The following is a 22,006-nucleotide window of genomic DNA, read 5'->3' as shown; positions in this document are numbered from 1 at the left end:
TATACAGAACACTGAAGGAGAAAAACTGCCAACCAAGGATCATATATCCAGCAAAACTCTCTCTGAAATATGAAGGCGAAATTAAGATATTTACAGACAAACACAAGTTTAGAGAATTTGCAAAAACCAAACCAAAGCTACAAGAAATACTAAAGGATATTGTTTGGTCAGAGAACCAATAATATCAGATATCAGCACAACACAAGGTCACAAAACAGAACGTCCTGATATCAACTCAAATAGGGAAATCACAAAAACAAACAAATTAAGATTAATTAAAAAAAAAAATACACATAACAGGGAATCATGGAAGTCAATAGGTAAAAGATCACAATAATCAAAAAGAGGGACTAAATACAGGAGGCATTGAACTGCCATATGGAGAGTGATACAAGGCGATATAGAACAATACAAGTTAGGTTTTTACTTAGAAAAATAGGGGTATATAATGAGGTAACCACAAAAAGGTATAACAACTCTATAACTCAAGACAAAAAACAAGAAAAACGTAACGACTCAACTAACATAAAGTCAAACACTATGAAAGTGAGGATCTCACAATTTACTAAGAAAAACGCCTCAGCACAAAAAAGTATGTGGAAAAATGAAATTGTCAACAACACACATAAAAAGGCATCAAAATGACAGCACTAAAAACTTATTTATCTATAATTACCCTGAATGTAAATGGACTAAATGCACCAATAAAGAGACAGAGAGTCACAGACTGGATAAAGAAACACGATCCATCTATATGCTGCCTACAAGAGACACACCTTAGACTTAGAGACACAAACAAACTAAAACTCAAAGGATGGAAAAAAGTATATCAAGCAAACAATAAGCAAAAAAGAAGAGGAGTAGCAATATTAATTTCTGACAAAATAGACTTTAGACTTAAATCCACCACAAAGGATAAAGAAGGACACTATATAATGATAAAAGGGACAATTGATCAGGAAGACATAACCATATTAAATATTTATGCACCCAATGACAGGGCTGCAAGATATATAAATCAAATTTTAACAGAACTGAAAAGTGAGATAGATACCTCCACAATTATAGTAGGAGACTTCAACACACCACTTTCGGAGAAGGACAGGACATCCAGTAAGAAGCTCAACAGAGACACGGAAGAGCTAATTACAACAATCAACCAACTTGACCTCATTGACTTATACAGAACTCTCCACCCAACTGCTGCAAAATATACTTTTTTTTCTAGCGCACATGGAACATTCTCTAGAATAGACCACATATTAGGTCATAAAACAAACCTTTGCAGAGTCCAAAACATCGAAATATTACAAAGCATCTTCTCAGACCACAAGGCAATAAAACTAGAGATCAATAACAGAAAAACGAGGGAAAAGAAATCAAATACTTGGAAAATGAACAATACCCTCCTGAAAAAAGACTGGCTTATAGAAGACATCAAGGAGGGAATAAGGAAATTCATAGAAAGCAACGAGAATGAAAATACTTCCTATCAAAACCTCTGGGACACAGCAAAAGCAGTGCTCAGAGGTCAAATTATATCAATAAATGCACACATACAAAAAGAAGAAAGAGCCAAAATCAGAGAACTGTCCCTACAACTTGAACAAATAGAAAGTGAGCAACAAAAGAATCCATCAGGCACCAGAAGAAAACAAATAATAAAAATTAGAGCTGAACTAAATGAATTAGAGAACAGAAAAACAATCGAAAGAATTAACAAAGCCAAAAGCTGGTTCTTTGAAAAAATTAACAAAATTGATAAACCATTGGCTAGACTGACTAAAGAAATACAGGAAAGGAAACAAATAACCCGAATAAGAAATGAGAAGGACCACATTACAACAGAACCAAATGAAATTAAAAGAATCATTTCAGATTATTATGAAAAATTGTACTCTAACAAATTTGAAAACCTAGAAGAAATGGATGAATTCCTGGAAAAACACTACCTACCTAAACTAACACATTCAGAAGTAGAACAACTAAATAGACCCATAACAAAAAAAGAGATTGAAACGGTAATCAAAAAACTTCCAACAAAAAAAAGTCCTGGCCCGGACGGCTTCACTGCAGAGTTCTACCAAATTTTCAGAGAAGAGTTAACACCACTACTACTAAAGGTATTCCAAAGCATAGAAAATGACGGAATACTACCCAACTCATTCTATGAAGCCACCATCTCCCTGATACCAAAACCAGGTAAAGACATTACAAAAAAAGAAAATTATAGACCTATATCCCTCATGAACATTGATGCAAAAATCCTCAACAAAATTCTAGCCAATAGAATCCAACGACACATCAAAAAAATAATTCACCCTGATCAAGTGGGATTTATACCAGGTATGCAAGGCTGGTTTAATATCAGAAAAACCATTAATGTAATCCATCACATAAATAAAACAAAAGACAAAAACCACATGATCTTATCAATTGATGCAGAAAAGGCATTTGACAAAGTCCAACACCCATTCATGATAAAAACTCTTACCAAAATAGGAATTGAAGGAAAATTCCTCAACATAATAAAGGGCATCTATGCAAAGCCAACAGCCAATATCACTCTAAATGGAGAGAACCTGAAAGCATTTCCCTTGAGAACGGGAACCAGACAAGGATGCCCTTTATCACCGCTCTTATTCAACATCGTGTTGGAAGTCTTAGCCAGGGCAATCAGGCTAGACAAAGAAATAAAAGGTATCCGGATTGGCAAGGAAGAAGTAAAGTTATCACTATTTGCAGATGACATGATTATATACACAGAAAACCCTAAGGCATCCTCCAGAAAACTACTGAAACTAATAGAAGAGTTTGGCAGAGTCTCAGGTTATAAAATAAACATACAAAAATCACTTGGATTCCTCTACATCAACAAAAAGAACACCGAAGAGGAAATCACCAAATCAATACCATTCACAGTAGCCCCCAAGAAGATAAGATACTTAGGAATAAATCTTACCAAGGATGTAAAAGACCTATACAAAGAAAACTACAAAGCTCTACTACAAGAAATTCAAAAGGACATACTTAAGTGGAAAAACATACCTTGCTCATGGATAGGAAGACTTAACATAGTAAAAATGTCTATTCTACCAAAAGCCATCTATACATTTAACGCACTTCCGATCCAAATTCCAATGTCATATTTTAAGGGGATAGAGAAACAAATCACCAATTTCATATGGAAGGGAAAGAAGCCCCGGATAAGCAAAGCACTACTGAAAAAGAAGAAGAAAGTGGGAGGCCTCACCTTACCTGACTTCAGAACCTATTATACAGCCACAGTAGTCAAAACAGCCTGGTATTGGTACAACAACAGACACATAGACCAATGGAACAGAATTGAGAACCCAGACATAGATCCATCCACGTATGAGCAGCTGATATTTGACAAAGGACCAGTGTCAATTAACTGGGGAAAAGATAGCCTTTTTAGCAAATGGTGCTGGCATAACTGGATATCCATTTGCAAAAAAATGAAACAGGACCCATACCTCACACCATGCACAAAAACTAACTCCAAGTGGATCAAAGACCTAAACATAAAGACTAAAACGATAAAGATCATGGAAGAAAAAATTGGGACAACCCTAGGAGCCCTAATACAAGGTATAAACAGAATACAAAACATTACCAAAAATGATGAAGAGAAACCCGATAACTGGGAGCTCCTAAAAATCAAACACCTATGCTCATCTAAAGACTTCACCAAAAGAGTAAAAAGACCACCTACAGATTGGGAAAGAATTTTCAGCTATGACATCTCCGACCAGCACCTGATCTCTAAAATCAACATGATTCTGTCAAAACTCAACCACAAAAAGACAAACAACCCAATCAAGAAGTGGGCAAAGGATATGAACACACATTTCTCTAAAGAAGATATTCAGGCAGCCAACAGATACATGAGAAAATGCTCTCGATCATTAGCCATTAGAGAAATGCAAATTAAAACTACGATGAGATTCCATCTCACACCAGCAAGGCTGGCATTAATCCAAAAAACACAAAATAATAAATGTTGGAGAGGCTGCGGAGAGATTGGAACTCTCATACACTGCTGGTGGGAATGTAAAATGGTACAACCACTTTGGAAATCTATCTGGCGTTATCTTAAACAGTTAGAAATAGAACTACCATACAACCCAGAAATCCCACTCCTCGGAATATACCCTAGAGATACAAGAGCCTTCATACAAACAGATATATGCACACCCATGTTTATTGCAGCTCTGTTTACAATAGCAAAAAGTTGGAAGCAACCAAGGTGTCCATCAACGGATGAATGGGTAAATAAATTGTGGTATATTCACACAATGGAATACTACGCATCGATAAAGAACAGTGACGAATCTGTGAAACATTTCATAACATGGAGGAACCTGGAAGGCATTATGCTGAGCGAAATGAGTCAGAGGCAAAAGGACAAATATTGTATAAGACCACTATTATAAGATCTTGAGAAATAGTAAACCTGAGAAGAACACATACTTTTGTGGTTACGGGGGGGGGGAGGGAGGGAGGGTGGGAGAGGGTTTTTTATTGATTAATCAGTAGATAAGAACTGCTTTAGGTGAAGGGAAAGACAACACTCAATACATGGAAGGTCAGCTCAATTGGACTGGACCAAAAGCAAAGAAGTTTCCGGGATAAAATGAATGCTTCAAAGCTCAGCGGAGCAAGCGCGGGGGTCTGGGGAACATGGTTTGCGGGGACTTCTAAGTCAATTGGCAAAATAATTCTACTATGAAATCATTCTGCATCCCACTTTGAAATGTGGCGTCTGGGGTCTTAAATGCTAACAAGCAGCCATCTAAGATGCAGCAATTGGTCTCAACCCACCTGGAGCAAAGGAAAATGAAGAACACCAAGCCCACATGACAACTAAGAGCCCAAGAGACAGAAAGGGCCACATGAACCAGAGACCTACATCATCCTGAGACCAGAAGAACTAGTTGGTGCCCGGCCACAATCGATGACTGCCCTGACAGGGAGCTCAGCAGAGGACCCCTGAGGGAGCAGGAGAACAGTGGGATGCAGACCCCAAATTCTCATAAGAAGACCAAACTTAATGGTCTGACTGAGACTGGAGGAATCCCGGCGGTCATGCTCTCCAGACCTTCTGTTGACACAGGACAGGAACCATCCCTGAAGAAAACTCATCAGACATGAAAGGGACTGGTCAGCGGGTGGGAGAGAGACGCTGATGAAGAGTGAGCTAATTATAGCAGGTGTACACTTGAGATTGTGTTGGCAACTCTTGTCTGGAGGGGGGATGGGAGGATAGAGAGAGAGGGAAGCCGGCAAAATTGTCAAGAAAGGAGAGACTGAAAGGGCTGACTCAAGACAGGGAGAGTAAGTGGGAGTAGGGAGTGAGATGTATGTAAACTTATATGTGACAGACTGATTGGATTTGTAAACGTTCACTTGAAGCTTAATAAAAGTTATTATAAAAAAAAAAAAAGTGATTGGTCTGGAGGCAGGAAGGAAAAATATAATATGAAAGTAGTCTGGGCAATAGGAAATACAATATGAAAGTAGTCTGGGCAATAGGAAATACCTTTCAAAAAAGTTACTAGAAATAGGAAAATTGTTGTGAAAAATCATAGATGATTGTAGCACTTGGCTAAGTAGAAGGACATATTAATGATTTTATCTGAAAATTGCTCTGATAGGACATCAGATGTCAGGAAAGGCAAACACATGGATTTCACCAGTTACACAGCTAACTACCCTGACTCCTTAAAGCAGAAGGAACTTGTCTAGACTGAACAAATTAAATTAGAGAGGCTGAAGACAGGATCACTAGTCTCAACAGAAAATGAAAGTGACATAAAATGATGAGATTTAAGTAGATCCTTGCATTGACCTGGTCTTCTTTTCCAGCTGGGTTCCCATGATACTAGGAGACAGGTATATAACCTTGAGCATTCCCCAATGCACACTTCTGTTCAAAGTCTTTTCCCACACCAGCCAAAATACCCTAATAGGCACACAGTATTTCAATTCAGGATTTAAGGATCATTCTTACACATGGTTGAATAGCCAAACATTATCAGATGCTTTTGAAAAGCCTTTAAAATAAAAAAGAAAGACTAAGATAGACTAATTCTAGAAATAAAACAGGTTTCTTGTTTCTGGCCCACCACATAAAGAACAAGTAAGTCTTTACTTCTGGTCTCAAAACAAGAATAAGCTGAAAATTGACAGCTCTTTTTACATCTACCAAAGAACCGTGATTGCAGAGCAAGCTGTCATTCCCCAAACTGTAGAGACACACAGGCTAATACAATCACCACAGGCCAGGAATAGAAACCACAGCTTCTGGTAGGAATATTTGAAAGGCAATTGACTAATAAATAGACTGAATATTTACTAGTTTGAGAGATTAAAAGCTCCCAGAAACCCACCTTTGGGGGTTCCTACTTTCTTAGTTTTTCCTCCAAGAGCTCTACCAGGTTCTCACATGAAGCCCCAAGAAAAATCCCCTTGTGCTTCTGGCAAGGAAAGGAGAAAAGAAACCATTTTGAAATAGTTCTCTGTTCTTGACAAGACCTGCCCTCAAGCTAAACTACTTTATCAGCCTAAACAACATCAGAGCCTAACTAAAGTGGAGGAAGGGAAAAAACTACAGCCACCTTTAGCCTTCCTCTTTTACTGAAGGGGTAAACACAACAACAAATCTGAGAATCACTTGTGAAAGACACAACCCAGGTGTACAGGTTCAATAAAGTATTGAGACCTTAACATAGGACTATAGAACACTTCCTTTCTCTCTACAGCTTATCAGCACATCAGGACTTTACAGAGGATTAGTACTGAAAGAACCTCAGTTCCTTTTCCCTAATACATCATGTCTAGATTTCAACAATGAATTATAAGGCATGGTAAAAGGCAAAAAACTGTTTGAAAAGACGGGGAAAACATCAGAACCAGAATCATATAAAACAGAGATTTTGGAATTATGAGACTAAAAATTAAAAAAATAATTGTAGCAACTATTCTAAGGGCTCTAGTGGAAAAGTAGGTAGATGCAAGAACAGATGGGTGATATAATGAGAGCAAAAAATGAAAAATTAAATGCTAGAGATAAAAAAACACTGTAATAGAAATGAAAAATACCTTTGATGGACTTATCAGTATACTGAACACAGGCGAAGAATCAGTAAGCTTGAATATATGTATCTAGAGACTTCCCAAACTGAAAAGCAAAGAGGGAAAATATTGAGGAGTTGGAGGGGAAGACAGAGAACACAATATCCTAAAACTGGCTCGGTTACAGACAGTGTAACATACAAGCAATTAGAATACAAGGAAAGAAAAGAGAAAAAGGAACAGAAAAAAATATTTGAAGTAATAATGGATGAGAGTTTTCCAAAATTAGTGACAGACACCAAAGCATACATCCAGGAAGCTCGGAGAATGTCAAGCAAGAAAAATACAAACAAATCTACGCCTAAACATATTATACTCAAACTGGAGGAAACCAAAGTAAAAAAGAAATAGAAAGAAGCCAGAGGGAGAAAACAATCAACTTACTTACAGAGGAAGAAGGATAAGAATTACATCAAACCTCTCTTCAGAAACCATACCAGAAAGAAAAGACTGTACTGAAATATTTAAAGTATTGTAAGAAAAATTGCCAACAGAGAATTCTGTATCCAGAAAATTATTCTTCAGAAATGAAGTAGAAATAAAGACTTTCTCAGACAAAAAAACACTGAGGAAGTTTGACCTGCCTTGCATGGAATGTTAAAAGGAGTCCATCAGTGAGAATAAAATAATGTAGTTCAGAAACTCAGATCTACATAAAGAAAGGAGTGTTGAGAAGGAATGACAGAAACCAAAAAACACCAGGTAAAATAAATATCTTTTATTTTCTTATTCTTAACTGATCTAACAGATAACAGTTTGTTTTAAATAGTAATTTTGTTGTTGTTAGATGCCATTGAGTAGGCAACCCTTTGTACATCAAAAGGAAACACTGCCTGATCCTGCACCATCCTCACAATCCTTGCTTTGTTTGAATGCATTGTTGCAACCACTGTGCCAATCCCTTTCATTGACAGTCTTCCTCTTTTTTGCTGACCCTCTGCTTTACCAAGCAGGATGTCCTTCTCCAGTGACTAGTCTTTCCTGATAACATGTCCAATGTATATAAGACGAAGTGTCACCATCCTCACTTCTAAAGAGAATTTTGGCTCTACTTCTTCTAAGACAGATTGGTTTGTTCTTCTGGCAGTCCATGGTATATTCAATATTCTTCACCAGCACCATAATTCAAAGACATCAACTCTTCTTCAGTCTTCTCTATTCATTGTCAGCTTTCACATGCTTATGAGGTGATTGAAAATACCATGGCTTGGGTCAGGCGCATCTTAGTCCTCAAAGTGATATCTTTGCTTTCTAACACTTGAAAGAGATTTGCCCAATGCAATATGTCATTTAATTTCTTGACTGCTGCTTCCATGTGTGTCAGTTGTGGATCCAGTAAAATGAAATCCTTGACAACTTCAGTATTTTCTCCATTTATCATGATGTTGCTTACTGGTCTAGTTGTGAAGATTTGTGTTTTCTTTATGTTGAGGTATAATCCATACTGAAGGCTGTGGTCTTTGATCTTCATCAGTAAGTGCTTCAAGCCCTCTTCACTTTTAGCAACCAAGTTTTTGTCATCTGCATATCACAGGTTGTTAATGAGTTTCCCTTCAATGCAGATGCCACATCCTTCTTCATATAGTCCAGTTTCCTGGATTATTCGCTCAGCATAAAGATTGAATAAGTATGGTGAAAGGATACAACACAGACACACACCTTTTTAGGCAGTATTCCCTTGTGTTGTTGGAATGACTGTCTATTGGTATATGTACAGGTTCTGCATGAGCACAACTAAATGTTCTGGAATTCCCATTCTTTGCAATGTTATCCATATGTATATATAGAACTAAATGAAAATGAAAATATATCAAAATCTGTAGTATGCATCAAAAGCAGTGATTTAAGACAAAATTACAACATTAAGTGCATATGTTAATAAAGAAGAAAGATCTAAAGTCAATAATCTTAGGAAACTGAAAAAGAAAAGCAAGTTAAATTGAAAGTAAGTAGAAGAAAAGAACTAATAGATATTAAGACATGTATTAGTGAAATTGAAAACAGAAAGTTAATTAAAAAAACAACAAAATCAAAGATTGGTTCTTTGAAAAGATAAAATGGATAAACCTTTAGCCAAGTTAACCAAGGGAAAAACAGAAAAAAGACACAAATATTAGAAATGAAAAACAGACCGTCACAACGATTCTGTGGACATTAAAAGAATAGCAAAAGAATAGCATGAACAACTCTATGTCCCAAAATTTGATAACTGAGACGAAATAGAAAACAAATATTTGACAGACACAATCTGCTAAACTGACACAAGGAGAAATAATACTATAGGCCTATATCTACTAAAGAAACTGAGTCAACAATTAATATCCTTCCAAAACAGAAATTAGGAGAATAAGGAAATTTCTTACTTGGTATATGAGATCAGCATTTTCTGTAATACCGAAACCAGGCAAAGACAATACTGGGAAGGAAAGTATAGGCCAATATCTTTCATGAGCATAGATGCAGAAGTCTCAACAAAATGTTATCAAATTGAATCCAACAATGTGTAAAATGAATTTGCACTGTGACCAATTAGTTTTTATCTCAGGTAGGAAGGCTGGTTCAACAAATGCAAATCAATTGGTGTAATTTATCATATCAACAGACTAAAGAAGAAATACTATATCAATAGGTGCACAGAAAGCATTTAACATAATCCATTACTCATTCATGATTAAAAACTCACAGCACACTCAGAATAGAAGGAAATTTGTTCAATTTTATAAAAAAAAATCCTTAAAAACCTATAGCTAACAACATACTTGATGGTGAAAAACGAGGTGCTTTCCCTTTATGATCAGGACAAAGATGTTCTTTCTCACCACTTCCATTTGACATTGCACAGACAGTCTTACCTCATGCAATTAAATGAGAAGAGGTAATAAAAGTTATACACATTGGGACAGAAGAAATAAAACTGTCTTTGTTCACAGATGACATAATTTTCTATGCGGAAAACCCCAAAGAATCAACAAAATGCTATCTAATAAGAGATTACAGCAAGGTTCCAGAATACACAGCCAATACACAAAAGTCAATTGCTTTCCAGCGATGAACAATTAGAATTTGAAATTAAGACACAATACCATTTACACTAGGGCAAAAAATTTAAATACTCGGGTATAAATCTAACAAAATATGTACAAGAGTTATGAGAGAAAAACTACAAATCTCATGATGAAAGAAATCAAAGAAGATCTAAATAAATGGAAAGATATCATTCATCAATAAAAAGACTTAATATTATTAAGGTTTCTATTCTTCTCAACTTGATTTCTAGATTCAGTGAAATCCCATCAAAACCCCAACAGTTAGTCTGTAGATGCCAACAAGCTGATTCTAATATTCATAGGTAACAGCAATTCTCAGAATAACCAAAATAATCATGAAGAACAGAGTTGGAGCACTGACAGAACTTGAATTCAAGACTTACTATAAAGCTGTAGTCAACAGAATTGTGTGGTATTGGCTAAAGAATAATGATATACATCAGAATAACAAAATAGAGAGCCTGAAAAAATGATCTTCACAAATATAGACAACTAATCTTTGATAAAGGATCAATGACAATGCAATAAAGAAAGGATTGTCTTTTTAACAAGTGGTGCTGGAAAAATTGGACATTAACATGCCAAAAAAAAAAAAAAGAATCTAGAGACTGGCCTTACATATTGCACGTAATGGATCATAGATCTAAATGAGAGACACCAAACTGTGCAACTTCTATAAGGTAACATAGGAGAAAATCTACATCACCTTGGAATTTTGCTTTTTGAAAGTCAGTGTTCAGGAAATGAAAAGACATGCCATAGACTGGGCTAAATATCTGCAAAATATGTCTCCAATAATGGACTTGTATATAAAATATGCAGAACCAAAACCAAACCCATCGCCTTTGAATTGATTTCAACTCATAGCAACCCTATAGGACAGAGTAGAACTGCCCTTATTATTCAACAGTAAGAAAACAAAAACCCAATTACAAAATGGGCAAAAGATTTGAATAATCATTTCACCAAAGAAGATAGGCAGGTGGACAATAAGCATAAGAAAAAATACACAGCATCATTTAGCATTATGGAAATACAAAGTAAAACAAGGAGACATGACTATACAATTTAGCATGGCTAAAGCCCAAAACTCTGACAACACCTAATGCTAGTGATTATGTGAAGCAATAGGAAATCTCATTCGTTGCTAGTGGGTATGCAACATGATACAGCCACTTAGAAGTCAGCTTGGCAATTTCTTTCAAAGCTAAACATAGACTTACCATATGATCCAGAAATCATGTTCCTAGATATTTACCCAAGTTTACTGAAAACTTATGTCGACATAAAAAACCTGCAAATAATGTTTATAGCAGCTTTATTCATAATTGTCAAAAAGTTGAAAGTAACCAAGATGTCCTTCAATGGGTAAACGGATAAACAAACAGTGGTACATCCATACAATAGAGTATTATTCAGTGATAAAAGAAAAGAGCTATCAAGCTATGTAAAGAAATGGAAGAACCTAAAATTCATATTGCTAAATGGAAGGAATCAGTCTGAAAATGCTACATATTGTATGCATCCGACACTCTGAAAAAAGAAAAACTATAGAGACATTAAATAGACCAGTGGTTGTCAGGGGTTTAGAGGGAGGGGAAAAGAGATTGATAGGAGAAGTGGAGGGCATTTTTAGGGCAGTGAAATTATTCTGTGTTATACTGTGATAACAACAACAAAACAAATTCAAATGCGTTGCCCTTGAGTAAATTCTGACTCATAGCGACCCTATAGGACAGAGTAGAACTGCTCCATAGGGTTTTCAGAGAGCAACTGGTAGATTCGAACTGCCAAGCTTTTGGTTAGCAACCTAGCTCTTAACAACTGTGTCACCAGGGTGGGCTCCTTGTACTTTAATGGTGTGTATAATATTATGTATTTGTCAAAACCCACAGGAATGTACATCATAGTCAACCCTAGCATAAGCTAGGGTTGTTCTTAGATGTCACTGAGTCAATTCTGAGTCATAGTGACCCTATGTACAACAGAATGAAACACTGCCTGGTCCTGCGCCATCCTCACAATCGTTTGCTTGAGCCCGTTGTTGCAGCCACTCTGTCAGTCTATTTCATTGAAAGACTTCCTCTTTTTCGCTGGCCCTCTACTCTACCAAGCATGATGTCCTTCTCCAGGGATTGGTCCCTCCTGGTAACACGTTCAAAATATGTGAGACAAAGTCTTGCCATCCTTGCTTCTAAGGAGTATTCTGGCTGTATTTTTTCCGAGACAGATTTGTTTGTTCTTCTGGCAGTCCGTGGTATATTCAATATTCTTCACCAACACCATAATTCAAAGGTGTCAAGATCTCTTTAAAGTGTTAAAAAGCAAATTTGTCACTTTAAGGACTAAGTTTTGCCTAAACCAAGCAGTTGTGTTTTCAAACTACGGATTTTAGTTAATAATAATGTATCAGTACTGATTCATCATATTTTAACAGATATGTTGCACTGTCTTAGTCATTTAGTGCTGCCACAACAAAAATACAACAGGGGGATGGCTTTAACGAAGGGAAATTTATTTTCTCACATTGTAGTAGGTTACAAGCCCAAATTCAGGGCATCAGCTCCAGGGCAAGGCTTTCTCTCTCTGTAAGATCTGGAGGAAGATCCTTGTCCTCAATCTTCCCCTGGTCAAGGAGCTTCTCAGGCACAGGGACTGACCCCATGTCCAAAGGACATGCTCTGTTCCTGGAGCTGCTTTTTGGGTGATATGAGGTCCCCACCTCTCTGCTTACTTCCCTTTCCTTTTTATCTCTTGAGAGATAAAAGGTGGTGTGGACCACACCCCAGGAAACTCCCTTTAACTTGGATCAGGGAGGTGACCTTAGTAAGGGCAGTGTTACAATCCTACCCTCATCCTCTTAACAGAAAATTACAATCACAAAATGGAGGACAGCCAAACAATACTGGGAATCATGGCCTAACCAAGTTGACACATATTTTGGGGGGAGACACAATTCAACCCATGACACACACTAATGCAATATGTCAATAATAGGAGGAACTGTGTACAGGGTAGAGAGGGAGATATGGAAATTTTGTGCACTTAATGAACACTTTTTCTATAAATCAAGAACTAACATGAAGTCTATAAAAAAAAAAAAAAAAAGAAGAAGAAATAACACAGAGAAAGCAAAAACAAAAAATCCTGCATGGAATAGAAAATTAACAGGTGAATGTGCACACACACATACAGACACACACATACACATACATTGAGATATCCTTAAAATGATAAAATATTGCATTCACAGAGGAGTAACAAGTTGCTAACATTGGAATATATTATAGCAAAAATTTAACAAAACAAGTAAAAGGTTAGTAGATAAACTCAAGGAAATCTCCCCAAAAGTAAAGAGACAATGAACTGGAAAATACTTGGGAAAAGATGACAAGATTAGGAGCTGAAATGAGAGTATACAACTTCTAAATTTTCAAATATTCATTCAGTTCAAGTCAAAGGGTGATTCTATATTTAATCTTTTGGCAAATCCCCATGACTCTGCTTTCAAAATTGGGAATATGATCACTTCTTGCCTTTTAATTGATCTCTCCATTAACACTCTTTTTGCCCTAATGTATATATTATCCAAGTGATGTCACATCATTGTCCTCAATATTCTGATTGCTTGTCATCATTTTTCAGTTGCCATGAAGTAAATTTTGACTCATAGCAACATCATGTGTGTTAGAGTAGAACTGTGCTCCACAGGGTTTTCAATGGCTGATTTTTCAGAAGTAGATATCTAGCTCAATATCATTAGTCAGAACAAGGCCAGGATCTGTCTGTGGAACAGACCTTCAATTGCTCATATGCAAGTTCAAGTTGAAGCTGAAGAAAATGAGAACAAGCACAAGAAAGCCAAAGTACAACCTTTAGTATATCCCACCTGAATTTAGAGACTGTCTCAACAATAGATTTGATGCATTGAACACTAATGACCAAAGACCAGACGAGTTGTGGAATGACATCAAGAACATCATACGTGAAGAAAACTGAAGGTCATTAAAAAGAGGAAAGAAAGAAAAGGCCAAAGTGGACGTCCGAAGAGACTCTGAAAGTTGCTCTTGAATGTCAAGTAGTTAAAGCGAAAGGAAGAAATGATGAAGTAAAAGAGCTGTACAGATGATTTCAAAGGGCAGCTGGAGAAGCCAAAGTAAAGTATTATGATAAAGTATGCAAAGACCTGGAGTTAGAAACTCAAAAGGGAAAAACACACTCAGCATTTCTCAAGCTGAAGAAATAATAGAAAAATTTAAGCCAAAAGTTGCAGTTTTGAAGGATTCTATGGGCATAATATTGAATGATGCAGGAAGCATTAAAAGAAGATGGAAGTAATACATAGAACCACTGTACCTAAAAGAACTGGTCAGTGTTCAACCATTTCAGGAGGTGGCATATGTTCTAGCACCGATGGTACTGAAGGAGGAATTCTAAGCTGCATTGAAAGCATTGGTGAAAAACAAGGCTCCAGGAATTAACAGAATACCAATTGAGATGTTTCAACAAATGGATGCAGCACTGGCAGTACTCAGTCATCTGTTCCAAGAAGTTTGGAGAACAGGTACGTGACCAACCAACTGGAAGAGATCCATATTTATGACTATTCCAAAGAAAGGTGATCCCACTGAATGCAGAAATTACCACAATATCATAAATACCACACACAAGTAAAATTTTGCTGAAGATCATTCAAAAATGGTTGCAACAGTGTGTTGACAGGGAACTGCCAGAAATTCAAGTGGGATTCAGAAGAGAATTTGAAATGAGGGATATCATTGCTTATGTCAGATGGATCCTGGCTGAGAGCAGAGAATACCAGAAAGATGTTTATTTGTGTTTTATTGACTATGCAAAAGCATTTGACTGTGTGGATCATAACAAATTATGGATAACACTGCAAAGAATGGAAATTCCAAAATAATTGTGCTCATGAGGAACCTGTACATAGACCGAGAGGCAGTCATTCTAACAGAAAAATTGGATACCGTGTGGTTTAAAGTCAAGAAAGGTGTGTGTCAGGGTTGTAAACTATCACCACACCTATTCAATCTGTATGCTAAGCAAATAATCTGAGAAGCTGGAATATATGAAGAAGAAATGGCATCAGGATTGGAGGAAGAATAATTAACAACCTGCGTTATGCAGATGACACAATCTTGCTAAAAGTGAAGAGGACTTGAAGCACTTACTGATGAAGATCAAAGACTACAGCCTTCAGTATGGATTACGCCTCAACATAAAGAAAACACAAATCTTTACAACTGGACCAATTAGCAACATCACAATTAATTGAGAAAATATTGAAGATGTCAAGGATTTCATTTTATTTGTATCCGCAATCAACACCTTTGGAAGCAGCAGTCCAGAAATCAAATGACATGCTGCCTTGGGCAAATTTGCTGCAAAAGAGCTCTTTAATGTGTTAAAAGCAAAGATGTCACTTTGAGGACTAAGATGAGCCTGACCCAAGCCATGGGATTTTCAATTGCCTCATATGCGTGTGAAAGCTGGATAATGAATAAGTAATACCAAAGAAAAATTGAAGGCTTTTAACTGTGGTATTGGCGAAGAATATTGAATATACCATGGACTGCCAGAAGAATGAGCAAATTTTTCTTGGAAAAAGTACAACCATAATGGTCCTTAGAAGTAAGAATGGTGATACTTCATCTCACATATTTTGCACATGTTATCAGGAGGTACCAGTCCCTGGAAAAGAATCGGTGAAAAAAAAAAAAAAAGAAGACCCTCAATGAGATGGATTGACATCATGGTTGCAACAATGGGCTCAAACATATCAATGATTATGAGGCTGGTGCAGGACCGGGCAGTGTTTTATTCTGTTGTACATAGAGTCTCTATGAGTTGTAACTGACTCAATGGCACCTAACAACAAACAACACAACAGATATCCAGGACTTGCTTCCGAGGTGCGTCTGGGTGGACTTGAACTTCCAGCCTTTCAGTTAGCAGCTATAGCGTTAACTGTTTGCACCTCCCAGGAACTCCTCATAATATATAATTCAGATGTTTTATCATTGTCTATACGATCTGACATTATGAATACCTTGGATAATTTGCTGACATCATTGATCTCATTTCTTAATACTTTTACTTTCCATGCCTTCATGAATTACTTCTTTGCCTCCTGACTGTTTTTTAACATCCCCAAGACTTCCTGCCTAGAGCTCTTTGTAGTTGGTCTTTCGTTAAAATTCCTCCCTTCTTTTATTTTCATTCTCACTTTGTCACTTCATTCAGAATTCTAGTTAACTTTCCTGACATCTTAATCTAAAACAGCACCTGAGGGAATTTCTCTCACTTTTGTATTTTTATTGTATTCATAGAGATAATTCTTTCTTCACATTATATCATGTATTTATTGTTTTTCTCCTTCTGCAAAATGTTGGTTCTGTAAGGGTAAAAACTTTGTTTGCCTTGTGTAATCACCATATCCCCATTAACTATATAGGTGATGAATTCTAAATAATATTTGTTTGAGTAAATGAAATGTACGTGTTCTGAAAAAGTAGTATCAACATAAGACAAAGCAGCTATGAAATGGCATGAGAAAGAGTTCAAAAATATTACCCCAGAAAAGAACATGTGTCTTTAGGCCCACTTTCATAATAAATGAAAAAGAACCAATATAGATGTGCAGAATACTAGAGAATAAAATAAGATTTGAAAGCATCAAAAGGTGGAGGTGTAGAGCAAAACAAAACAGTTAACCTTTTTAGGAAAATAACTCAGCAAAACATTGTACTTTCCTACAGCAACACTGGAAGTTAAAAAACAATGAGTGAATGTAATCAGCTCCCTAAAAGAAAGGGATTTACAATTTGGAATTAAGGAAAAACACAAAAGCTTTTTTCAATTCATATTTTCATGTACTCTTTCTGACTGTGCTACTAGGATTTGGTATTTAAACGTGTCATCCATTACTGATAAACACTGAAGATCATACTGTGACTTACACACAATTTTGAGAACCATCATTTTAGACATTTTTGAAGACCTTTGCGTTATCCAAGTTGTGTGTACTCCTTTTTTTACCCTATAGTTTCCTAAGATTAACCACATAGAAGAAAATCTAACACATGGCATTAATGGATATTTAAAAAAAAATAAAATAAAATAAAGATTTTTTTTTTTTATCTTCTTACTCCTCTCTTGTATAAATTGATTGATATTTCTTAAACACTAAACACATAATTAAGTTTTCATTCCAAATTTATCTGAAGTAGAGCGAAGACATAACTCCTCTTGGATTCTTAGTAACAATTTCAAGTCACTCAAGTGACAATTTAAATCTTTGCTTAGTGTCTAGTTTCCCACATGGATTGTCATTGGGAGGCACTGTAAATTATGAACTGAAATTGGTCAGGGTACAGGAATTATACAGAGATAATAGTCCATTCCGACCACGGTCCACCAAAGTCTGGTATCCTGTTTGAGACCTGTGAAAGTTGTCACAATAGACAGGATTCTGTTTGGGTGACTCCGTTGTAAGTGGTTTCTGATACAAGTTGAACACATTTTTTTTTTTAAGTTTTTGTTATTATTGCCTTTTATTATCAGTGTCTTTATAAATCTGATCTTTATTTGTCTTTGGGGCTTGGAAACATTACATATAAACTTACAGATGTATTTTAATATGTACATATATATGTAAAAAATACACAAATCTTAAAAATTTATCTTGGCAGTGAAGAAGAGATGACTTTGGCATTTTGTCAGTTGTGGTAATAACTCCACTTGTGGAAGGTTCTGGATCATCTGGATTACCTTTGGAAATGGGGATGACATTTCTAATCAGAAAATTAGTGAGAACTGCCTGTAAGTGCCTTTTCTTTTTTTCTTCATAAACCTTATCTTCCTGAATCTGCCTATCTACTTCAGCAAAGTGATCAGTTTTTGTATCCATGTCTGCAAGCAATTGAAGCCCCTGATTTAGTTTATTAAAAAAACTAACATCAGCAAATTAAGCGCTACAACACTGTATGTGGTGCATATCACTAGTAATAAGATACACACACAAAAAAAGATAGATCATAAGTATGGTTCCTTGTAACTCAAATAGGCCATAAATTGGAGATCACCTGTATTAATTTATCCAATATTTGTGTCCTAGTGTTTGCAATTAGTTTCCTAAAAATCCCACCGCACTGCAAAATTATGATAAGCATTTGGTAAATATTAACAAAGTAAATACTAACACAGTTAAAACCCCAAACCTATTGCTGTCCAGTCAGTTCCAACCCATAGCAACCTTACTGGATGAGTAGAACTGCCCCATAGAGTTTCCAAGGAGTGGCTGGTGGATTCCAACTGCCACCTTTTTGGTTAACAGCCTGAGCTTTTAACCACTGCTCCACCATGGCTCCATTAACATGGTTAGGGGATTCAAAAAATATCTTCTTTTGATATACCACAGTATTGGTTCAGTGTTCTAATGTAGTTATAGGACATATTCAATTTTGTAATGAAAAATATACTTACACATTAATTTGGAAGTTTAATCGTATAAGTACACATACTTGGAAACAGATTTTTCTATCAAACCTCCAGTTTATAATCTATAGTACAGTCAGCATAAATTAAAGAACATTCACCCATGCCTATAACTTTCATTATTAATTAAAAAACTAGTATGACATTGGAAAATTTATTATAAAATAAATTTTAATGAAAATATTACATAATAAAAATTGTGTGAGTCATTCATACAATTAAGTTCACAGCTACTCAAAATCTGCACTTATATTTAATCCGTGGTTAAGCATTTGGCTGCTAAAGGAAAGGCCCGTGGTTTGAGCCCACCAGCCACTCCACAGGAGAAAGATATGGCAGTATGCTTTCATAAAGTTTACAGCCTTGGAAGCCCTATGGGGCAATTCTGTCCTGTCCTTTAGGGTCACTATGTGTCAGAATTGACTTGATGGCAACAGGTATTCTTTATAATTTGAATAAAGAACAGTATTAATGGTGAAAATTGTCTAGTGTGGAAATAAGCTTTTGTGAAATATATTGGAGATCAATTTCATGAATTATTGGATTAAATGCCTAACAGTTTGTTTATGTCTTGCAGAAATGGACTTTGCCCACAGTTCTATATAACATTCAGAATTTGGAACAACCTCTCTTAAGCAAGAATGAATGGGAGGAACATATTCATGCTGTTCACATAAATATGTTAGAGTGTTCCCTTGGGTTACAGTTTACACTTGTTCTCTTTCATCACTAAAAAATGGAGAGCAATTCCTCCAGGCTAGTGAAAATGCTCTCCTAAGTGGTATTTTTAAAGGGACTCACATACGCACAGTATCTACTACAGTGCCTTTCCCGATTAATTCATTATTATTAAATTCCATGTTATAGCCTCTCTGAACATAGCTCAGTCCTGTGACACAACAGGTATTTAATAATCACTTTATTGACTATATGGAAACCCTGGTGGCCTAGTGCTATGGCTGTTAACCAAAAGGTCAGTAGTTCAAATCCATCAGGTGCTCTTTGGAAACCCTATGCGGGCAGTTCTGCTCTGTCCTACAAGGTTGCCATGACTCAGAATGACTCGACAGGAATGGGTTTGTTTTTGTTTGTTTTTTAATTGACTATATAATGGTTTTAAAACTGTAGTACATCACTAACTTCAGGGATTTATGGCTGAAAAAATATATCAAGGAAAATATCAAGGATGTGTAGATTTTTGGAGAAAAATCAAATTTAAATAACAAATATTAATATTTCCCCCACTTTACAGTTCCTCTGTTTTACCCCAACTTCTTCTTTACCTAAACTGTGAGTATGATAGCCATTTAAACAGGAAATAACAAATTGTTGAAACCAATGTCCTTCAAGAATAAAAATGCCAGTAAAATGCTTCTGATCCAAATAACACAAGAGAATAGGAAATCACATGCTGCTTAAATAGTGGTTGTAATAAAAGAATCCCTTAAAGCACCCTTCAGAAACACTAAAGTACAAAAAGATCCATCTTCCAGGTCTTTAATATTCTGATCCTGACCAAGGACAAATAAAAAGCAGAGCTTATTAGAAACTGCTTTGTTAAAAACTGAGTCCCTCCCTTTCATTTTCCTTCACAAAGTGCTGCAAGTTGCCTGAATGATAAACACTTTTCTACTTGTGACCCGAATACATTCTCAGAGAAATAAAAAATAAAACTATAGTATTTGAAAAAAAAAAAATCCTGATGGCCATCATTTTGCTGAAAAATGTTATTCATGATCAGACTTGTTAGACAATTGCAGGCAGTAGACCTTTATTTTTTAGCTTTAATTCTCATTTAATTAATCAGAATAATATCCCTACTTAATATTTTAAGAATCCTTTTAAACATTAAACACCAAGTTTCTTACTTTGAATATATAACTGATACAAAGGCTGTATAAGAATTTGTTTTCTATCATTCCAACATTCACATTGCCGATACAGTGAGAAGTGTAAATAATTTGTCAGCATATTCCACCACTAATGAGAGCAGATAAAATCAATTTGTACACCATTCCTCATTTGGGTATATTTTGAAACTATTCTTGTCTCTAAACAAATGAAAGTCATTCACACATCCTCACACACTCGCACAACAATAACGACAACAGAATCAGTGACTCTGGAAATCAGGTCAGTGATTTTCCTACAGGGAATGCACTGCCAAAGCTTCTGGCTGCCTTCTGGTCTAGAAATTGACAGTACATTACTATTTCTTTTTATATATTAATCAGTTATCATCTTCTGGTTTTAGAAGCTACATAGCAATGATTCACATCCCATGAAGGCCACACTATGGCTAACTAGCCCACTGGAATCTGAAAGACCATAAATTCTGCTTTCTCCAGAGTCCTTGGATAAAAATAATATATTTTTATGGGTTTTAATTTCCTCATTTTGCAAATTGGAATTGTCTTGTTTGTTTGACCCCCAAATAACGCTAACTTTAAAATTTCCAGAGGACAGAATTCTACATGTATTAATGCAACTCCTCGTGAAAAGCATGGAGAGTTAAAAACAACAACAACAAAACCGTTATCAATCTCACTAGTTGAACAAGCTTTGTCAGGCAAGAGGAGATACAAATGATTGAAATGGGCTTTTTATGACTTACGTATGTTAATTTTCTCTGATATGCATGTTAATTATTTTGAATAATTTGATATTGTATATTGTTTGTTTGCTGTTGCTGTTAGTTGCCACAGAGTCCATTCCAACTTAGGGTGATCCCGTGTGTGCAGAGCAGAACTGCTTCATAGGGTTTTCAAGGCTGTGAGCTTTCAGAAAACATCACCAGGCCTAACTTCTGGTTGGGTTCTAACTGCTAGCATTTTTGGCTAGTAGTTGAATGTGTAAACATTTGTGCCACCCAGGAATTTCTTTTCTTTTATAGCAAACACATATTTGCAAATTGGGAATCACTATCATATTCTTAACAAAAACCAATTTCAATGGTGGCATAGAGGTTAAGTGCTACGGCTGCTAACTAAAGGGTTGTCAGTTCGAATCCACTAGGTGCTCCTTGGAAACTCTATGGGGCAGTTCTACTCTGTCCTATAGGGTCACTATGAGTCAGAATCAACTCCACAGCAGCTGGTTTGGTTTTTGGGTTTTTTTGGTCTAATTGGAAAGGGTCCAGGGCAAAAATTAATAGCCAAATAAGGAAAGCTTATTTTGGGCCATCTTATGAAACTATTTTGTGTTTATTTTAGAAATTCTTACATTTCACAATCCATTTGATTTAGGTGAGTTAAAAGCAATTAAAATATCAAGGTAAATCTAAT

This window comes from Elephas maximus, chromosome 14, assembly GCF_024166365.1.
Source record: "Elephas maximus indicus isolate mEleMax1 chromosome 14, mEleMax1 primary haplotype, whole genome shotgun sequence".
NCBI classification, from domain to species: domain Eukaryota; kingdom Metazoa; phylum Chordata; class Mammalia; order Proboscidea; family Elephantidae; genus Elephas; species Elephas maximus.
This window is presented reverse-complemented; position numbering follows the sequence as displayed.